The sequence below is a fragment of the Macrotis lagotis genome, chromosome 1 (genome assembly GCF_037893015.1).
Source record: "Macrotis lagotis isolate mMagLag1 chromosome 1, bilby.v1.9.chrom.fasta, whole genome shotgun sequence".
Taxonomy (NCBI): Eukaryota; Metazoa; Chordata; class Mammalia; order Peramelemorphia; family Peramelidae; genus Macrotis; species Macrotis lagotis.
This window is the reverse complement of record NC_133658.1, coordinates 292,998,290-293,006,952: the sequence shown is the minus strand read 5'-3', so window position 1 is coordinate 293,006,952 and position 8,663 is coordinate 292,998,290. Positions and strand designations below refer to the sequence as shown.

At 36.5% G+C, this 8,663-nt stretch overlaps 1 long non-coding RNA gene across 1 annotated transcript; it reads left to right on the top strand.

Annotated features, from left to right (window-relative positions):
• The first annotated feature begins 3,272 nt into the window (after positions 1-3,272).
• On the top strand, positions 3,273-7,135 carry LOC141505312 (uncharacterized). The gene is made up of 3 exons (XR_012473580.1): positions 3,273-3,361; positions 4,960-5,026; positions 7,089-7,135. It is a non-coding gene; the product is annotated as an uncharacterized LOC141505312 (long non-coding RNA).
• The last annotated feature ends 1,528 nt before the right edge of the window (positions 7,136-8,663 follow it).

The window sequence follows — 8,663 nt, the reverse complement described above, 5'->3', positions numbered from 1 at the left end:
TCTGACTCTAGGGCTAGTGCTCTATCTCCTGTGCCACTTAGCTTTTCCCTAAAATAGTTATTTGGTAGTTTGATTGGCATGACACTGAATAAGTAATTTAATTTGAATAGAATTGTCATTTTTATATTAGCTCTACCTAACCATAAGCAATTGACATTTTTCCAATTGTTTAGAACTGACTTTATCTGTGTGAAAAGTAGTTTTATATTTTACAAAACCCTTTCTTTACAACACCTGTAGAGGTAGGTAATGCAAGTTGAGATAGAGAAACTTGAGGTTCAGGGATGTCAAATGACTCAACCTGGGTCACACAATCAGGAAATGTCAGCCCCGGGCCAAGGACCTTTCCATTCTATTAAATTGCTTTAGGTGGGGGGCAGCTAGGTGGCGCAGTGGATAGAGTACCGGCCTTGGAGTCAGGAGTACCTGGGTTCAAATCCGACCTCAGACGCTTAATAATTACCTAGCTGTGTGGCCTTGGGCAAGCCACTTAGCCCCATTGCCTTGAAAAATCAAAATAAATTGCTTAGGTAGAATAGAATTGGCAAGAGAACTCAGAAGTTCAGTTGATATAGCTACCAGGGTGATGAACATATTGACTGATAGGTCAATTCTCAATATCTTTTTTCATTACACCATTTAGGTGCCCACTCTCAAATCTGGACAGGCTGATGAGACCAGTGAGGATTCCCTACGATTGGAAATCCAGGAGCTAAAACAAAAGAGGGACACTTTGGATCAGGAGATCTCCCAGCTGATGGCTGAGTACATTTATATTTTGTTTATCATATCATGGTTTTAGAACTCACTATATACAAAACGCAAGTATTGTAAAAGGGAAGAATAGTAGTGCATATGTATATATATTTTACAGTTTATTAATATCACATTTGAGACTCCCAAAGTCCTAGTAAAGTTGGATAGTGCAAGCCTTGGTATCTCCCCTTTATAAATGAAGTTGTGAGTCAGACTTTCCTCATGTTGCATAGCTAATACATGCAAAGCCAGGACTAGAACTTCATTCTTCTGACTCCATGTGCAGCCTTCAGGCCCACTCACCATCTGTTGCACTATGCTGTACTATATACCACATGATCTCTTCCCTTGGGGACTTTCCAGTTTATGGAGAGCAGCCCAGCCCCTGCCCTTTGGGGAACAGCATGGTGCTTTGGCAAAAGGTAAGCAAGAGGGCTAGAACTAATTTGCTTTATCTAGTCATACATTCATTTTGCTTATCTAAGGAGGAGAGAATTGATACAGATAATTGCAAAAATTGATTCTAGCCCTAAAATTCAGCAATTGAGCTAGGACATATATATCTGAATAAGATCTTAAGAATGCTTACAAAACGGGGCAGCTAGGTGGCGCAGGGGCGGCTAAGGTGGCACAGTGGATAGAGCACCGGCCCTGAAGTCAGGAGTACCTGAGTTCTCATTAACAGCAACATTGTGAGAGGATAGCTTAGCTGTCCTCAGGAGTATAATGATCAAAGACAATAGTGATGAAAATATTATTTACATTCAGAGAAAGAACTATGGAGTCTAAATGCAGAGTAAAGCATACTATTTTCCATTTTTTTAAATTTGTTTTATGCTTTTTGGGTTTTTTCCTTTTGTTCTGATTCTTCTTTCACAACATGACTAATATGGAAATATGTTTTAAATAGTTATATATGTATAGCCTAAATCAGATTACTCTCTGTCAAGGGGAGGGAGGAAGGAAGGGAAAGAGAAAAATGTGGAACTCAAATTTTACAAAAAAGAATGTTGAAAACTTTAGTAACCTCTTTGGATTCCTATTATTACCTTCACCAAAAGTAAAAAGTCTGTAGTTTTCATTTCTTTCATTTTAACGGAAAAAGCTGGAGGAGGTTCTAGATGACAGAAAAGATGATTTACAAAGATACTGCCAAACTTCTAATGAAGTTTCTGTTATTTAAGTCTAAAAGTCCTCTTGGAACTTTTTTCAACTCCCTTGTTTAACACTGAACATGATTAACTGACTAGATTTTTACTGTTTGCATGGGAATTGACATTTGTATTCTGTGTAAATATCCTTGTTCTTGTTATGGTTTTTCAAGTACACTTCTTATTTTTTGGAATGTTATAACAAGATTCCTTTCCTCTCTACACACACACACACACACACACACACACACACACACACACACACAGTTTCCCTAAAACATCAGCGTATAGCTAATTCTGTGATTGTGGCTGATCTGAGTACTTTCCTCTTTTGTCATTTACCAGTTGTTAGAAGAAAGGAAGAATCTATCCTTTAATATTAATAACTACTCATTGGATTTGACCCACATTTTGTTGCCTTTCAATGCTGTTTTTATTGACATGGTTGTAGTTACCGTATACAATTTTAGCTATGCTTCATGTAGCCTGGACCTTCCCACTCTTCTGTGAATTCTGTGAAGTCCTTATGGCACCATAACATTCCATGACAATAATATGGTGACTTTGTTCAGCTGTTGTCCAGTTGTTGCTCACATATTTTGTTTGCATATTTTTCTCATTATAGATAATACTCTTACCAATATATTTGGTACAAACAGATCATTTCTTATTGCCATTCATCAAATTAGAGTATAAATTCTACAGTATGCTCCTTATGGCACACTATTAAACAGTTTAATCACTTTTCTTACATGATCCTAAACTGTTTTTTGAAACAGTAGCACGTGGTGGAAAAAATGTAGGATTTGACACCAAAAGATTAGAGTTTGAATGTGACTTGCCCCTTCTGCTCTCTGCAAGTATGGGCAAGTCACTTCACTCCTTGTTTCATTTTCCTCAGTTATAGAATGGACTAAGTGACCTTTAAGTTCCTGGAACTTTTGAGGTCTCTCTATATGTAGTTAACTAGAAAACCACATCCCTTTCTTCCCTTCTTTGTTCCCACATAACCCAGCTTGGTTTCTGTATTGTCTGATAATGAAAAACTCATTTCTGTAGCATTTTAAGGACTTGCCTCACAATTCCCCTGTAAAGTAGCCAGTGCAACCTTTTGGATTTAAACAAAAATGGATTAATACCTATATTACAGAAAGAAAACTGGTTCTGGGAAGTAATTGAATTGTCAATGGCCACACAACCCTAAAGTATCAGTCCATTGCTTTATTTATGATCACCAAGCCCTTGTTCACATCTTAGTCCATTTGAGTTCAGCAGATATTTGTTATACTTAATTGCTATTGCAGTCTTCAATCTTCATTTGGCTTTTCATTGTCCACATCTCTTTCTGTGTTTCCTCAGAGGCTACGTTGTGTCTGAATTGGAGGACCACATTTCCTTGCTCCATGAGTATAATGACATTAAAGATGTGGGCCAGATGTTAATGGGAAAATTAGGTGAGTGACTGAAAGTTTCCTGGCTTCAGAGAGACCACCTCTTCCCCCTCTACATCCCCTGCTTTGACTTTCATATACTGAGAATATCCTAATACTTTGAACCCTGCTATCACTGCTTTGTGTACATTCTTATTAATCCTTGTTTCAAATTCACTAACCAATTCCAGACACCTGGGAAGGACTAGGCAGTTTGTATTTGGGTTCCTAAATTCCCTTATCCATTTGAGTGACATGCATGCTTTGGGAGTTGATTGGTGCCTATTATTTCCTTATTACCCAAATAAGGACAGTTGTCTGATAATATCCCTCCCACACATGTCTGGTAGATAATTGGAGTATTTTGTTGTATCAGGTTCTATATGGATCATTTGAAAGATTCTATTTGCCCTCAAGTTGCTAAGCTGTTAATGAAGCAACAGCAAAAAAAAGTAGAACAGCCTTTTTTTGTTTTATGATTCATCTTGAGTATGCTAAGAATCTTCTTTGGGGGCAGCTAGGTGGCACAGTGAATAGGGTGCTGGCCCTGGAGTTAAGGAAGATCTAACTTCAAATCTGGCCTCAGACATTTAACAGTTACCTAGCTGTGTGACCTTGCGCAAATCACTTTAACCCCATTGCCTTGCAAAAAAAAAAAAAAGGATCTTCTTTGGATACCTTTAGTCATCACTCAGGTACCTGTCTAGGACAACTATGTTTTATTCTATATGGATGCAAAGGGAAAATACAGATATGCTTTTAATTTCTTGTTAAATTCTCTTTTTTAATTATGAACATCAATGGAATTCATATGGAAAGAGGCTCATCAATGGAAAGAGGCTCATATATGAAGCTGAACTTTTTACATATATTTAATTTTTAAGTATGTATTAAATTTAATAAGATCTTTTATTCACATTTTCATTTTTAATATATCCATCACTACTCAAAAATATCCCCCCAAATAGTTCTTAATTGTTAAAAATAAGTATAGACAAGCAAAATAAATCAGCACATTGGCCAAGTCTGGAAATTCATTTACCATTTTGTGAATGTCTTTCCTCTTTTTCTTTACATTATTGAAGTCATTCTGTTAATTGTTCTGATGCTATTTTATCTCACTCAGAATAAGTTTATACAAGTCTCAAATTTCTCATAACTTATCATACAATAATACACCAATATTACATTCATGGACCATCATTTTTTCAGTCATTCCCCCAAATGAAGGTCATCCAATTTGTTTCAAGTTTTGGGGGGGGGGTTAGATTTTTTTTGCAAGGTAATAGGGTTAAGTGGCTTGCCCAAGGCCACACAGCTAGGTAATTATTAAGTGAGTGTCTGAGGTAGGATTTAAACTCAGGTACTCCTGACTCCAGGGCCGTGCTCTATACACTGTACCACCTAGCCCCCCCTGTTTCAAGTTATTTTTAAGCTTCTTTCCAACCTCACTCAGCATTTCACATAGTATTAGCAACTAATAAATCATTTTAAGTCATTGTTAGAAGACCTGAGTGCTAGCTTCTTAGGTTCCCTAAGGACAGAATTTTCCCCAAAATTTTCCTTCTTTAACTGTGAAAATCTGGTTTCTTCTAATATTTTTAAAATAATGTGATTTTTAGGGGCGACTAGGTGGTGCAGTGGATAAAGCACCGGCCCTGGAGTCAGGAGTACCTGGGTTCAAATCCGGTATGAGACACTTAATAATTACCTAGCTGTGTGGACTTGGGCAAGCCACTTGACCCCATTTGCCTTGCAAAAAAAAAAAAATTAAAAGATAGGAATGGGTCAGTGTTTGGAAGACTTTTGGAAACAAAGGTATAGATAGCTGTGAATTGGATTAACCATTTTGGTATGTTTATGGTATAGAATTTTGTTAAGAAAGTGACTAAAATGTTCATTCTCTTTGATACAAAGATACCACTATTAGGCACATTATATAGCCCACATGTTAGTGATAAAAAGAAGACACCATATCCACATATACATCAAAATATTTATAGTACCTTTTTTTAATTATGTTATTTTTTTTTCTTTTTTCAATCAGCAAAAATTCTCACACTCCTACTCTGGGCCCCATGCTCCATCCCCACCCTTAAATGAAAACTAGAGAAAAGCAAATTTCTATATTGGCCACATCCAAAAAAATTGTCTCATTCTGCACTCTTGAGTCTACCTCCTTGACAGGAGATAGATACCATATTTCATCATTAGTCCTCTGAAATTGTGATTATTCTGATAAGAATTCCTAATTATTTCAGTTATTTGGCTTTACACATATTGTTATCATATTAATTTTTCTCCTGGTTTTCTTCATTTAATTCTGTATCAGTTTACAGAATTTTCACCAGTCTTCTCTGAAAACATTTTGTTCATCATTTCTTAAAGCACAATAGTGTCTCATCACATTTATATATTATAAGTTTTTCATCCATTTATGGGCATCCCCTCAGATTATCATGCTTTGCCACATCACAAAAAGTATTATATCTCTGTATATTAGAGTTTGTTTTGCCAACAATGAATCCTTTCTTTAATCTATCTTCCATTTAATTCCTTCTTTTTGGGGACAGCTGAGTGGTACAGTAGATAGAGTGCTGGCCCTAGAGTACGAAAGACCCAAATATAAATTTGGCCTCAGACACTTAATATTAACTTAACTGTGTGACCTTGGGCAAGTCATTTAACCCCACTGCCTTGCAAAAAAACAAAACAAAAAAATAATTCCTTCTTTCTTTTCTATTTTCTTTATTTCCTTCCTGAGCAGCATTTTTTTTTGTAGTAGCAAATACCTCAAAACAAAGTACCTGCCCATCCATTGAAGAATGGATTAACTGATGGACTATCGTACTATAAGAAACAATGACTATGAAAACTATAGAAATGCAGGGGAAGCATATGAACTGCAACAAAAGGAAGCAAGTAGAATCAGGGAAACACTATGCAATGACAACATAAAGAACAGTAAGACACAGTGGAATATAATGAAATTATAATAAACATGACAGATTTATAGCTTCATTTATGATTTCCTGTTCTATACTATATTGGAAGAGTTCATCTTACTTAATGATTGCTACAAAAGTTCAAAAAATTATAATGAACAAACAACCCTAAAGGGGAGATATGAGAATGTACTTCTTAGTGTAGGAGACAGTACTGCCTATCACATTTGATTGGATGTGTTGGTTTAGTTTGTTTTTCCTTTTTTAATGTTATAAGAGCTCTCTGATGTAAGGAGAAAGAAGGTTATATTAGGAAATTAAGGTTTTATTAAAAGATTTTCTTCTTGCATTTTTTGGGATATAGCTTATGTGGGAAAATATTTTGCATAACTATACATATTTGTAATAGGTTTTGTTTTTTGTACCTTCTCAATGGGGAAGAGAGAATTTGGACTTGAGAATTGGGTGTCATCAGAAAAAACTTCCCAGAACAGTAAGAGAATGCTGAGGTATAATCTCTCAATGTGCATGGATAAGATGATGATCAGGACCCATAGAAAAAAAGAATGAAATGAGCATAGAAATTGGTTTGACCTTGTAAGAAAGAATCACAGGGAAAGATGAAAGAAGTGAAGAATGTAAGGGCTGACAAATGGGAGTTTTGAAGGCTTAGGTGAAAAGTCTGAATCTGACCGAGGAATTTAAGAAGAATTTGTGGAATATATTGGGTCATTTTTGTGCCAGGATTTTGACAGCATCCTCTTTCCCAAGTTGACTTCTCTCATGACATCATTCTACTGTTCTAGCCAGCATCAGAGGTGTCACCACCAAGGAGCTGTATCCTGAATTTGATCTGGACATGAATGACTAAGCAGGAAGATGGATTCCCAGAAATCCTCCTCAGCCAGGTGTAAGCAAGATCAAGGAGTACATGAAGAGGAAATCTATAGGATTTCTAAGACAGGTCACCATGGCAGAGAAAATATTCACAAATACTTTACTATTCATTTGGAAACGAACACGTATGTTTTTTGAGGGTTTGATTTCATTGTTCTACAATCCTCTGAATTCTGAGTATTTCAGGGAATATATTCTTGACTATATCCTTATATTTATTTTATATTAAAAAATCATTTCCCTTACATATAGCTTTGGAATTATTATTAATTTGTGTGATGCTGCTTGTATATTCAAATTCATCAGGACAGTTTGTCTTGTTTAATGGTGAATAGGACTTGAAGATGGATGATGGGAAGAAGAGAAGACTTATTCCCCTTCAGAAAAATGGAAAAAAGTGTTCTGGTTACCAATTGCATGTAATTTTCCAATCATAAAAGACAACAGTTTTATTTATGACACATGCTTTATTTGTTACAATAGTGAAATTAAAATGGAGTCACTTCCCTGGATACAGCCCTGTTTGCCAAGTGTGCCTCCCATCTTTGCTGATTCCTGCCATTCCAGCCTCTTCCTTGATGTGTCATTACCTTAGTCTCTCAATATAGGTGGGAGCAGGGCATCTCTTTGTTAATGCCAGGAGATAAAGAGATCTGATCAGAAAGGATCTTGGCTAGACTCCCAAGAAACCACTTAAAATAAAGCTAAATAACAGTTGTTCCTTAGACTTTTTGAGCAGTAACTTACCTACTTTTTGAGCTTCCCACATGCCTCCCCTCACCATGAAAAGCAAAAAATTGAGTAAAATGCTTTTTATCTACTATACACTCATCTGTCTAAACTATATTAGTTTATATTACAGGAGATGACAAAATAAGGGAAGTCAGAATACTTTTTTTTTAGGTTTTTTTTGCAAGGCAAATAGGGTTAAGTGGCTTGCCCAAGGTCATACAGCTTGGTAATTATTAAGGCTGGATTTGAACTCAGGTACTCCTGACTCCAGGGCCAATGCTCTATCCACTGTTCCACCTAGCTGCCCCTAGTCAGAATACTCTTAACATTTTCAACATTTACTTCAATTCACTGTCTACCTCCTTAGATAGAAATGTTCTGATCTCTTTTAAAGCATCTTCTGCAGGTTGGTGGGAACAGTACAGTAATGACATACCCAAATCTGAGTTAGTATTCAGCACAGTCAGCTACAAAAACAGCCTCCTTCCCCTTGACCCTCATCTCTGGCTGGAAATCCCAACCTCACTCTCCTTTTATCTCTAGACTTTGTATTAGCCAAACATATCACTGGGAGGACACCTGTAGATCATCAATTGCTGTAGGATAGACGACGACATCTTAGGTAAAACCCCTATTCCCAGAAGCAGATCCATTTCCTGAATCTTTAGAATATGTTCCCTGTTATAGTTGCAGCTACAGTCATGGGCCTCTGGGAGGCAGTGTCACCTTAGGGATGAACCAAAGTCCTTCAG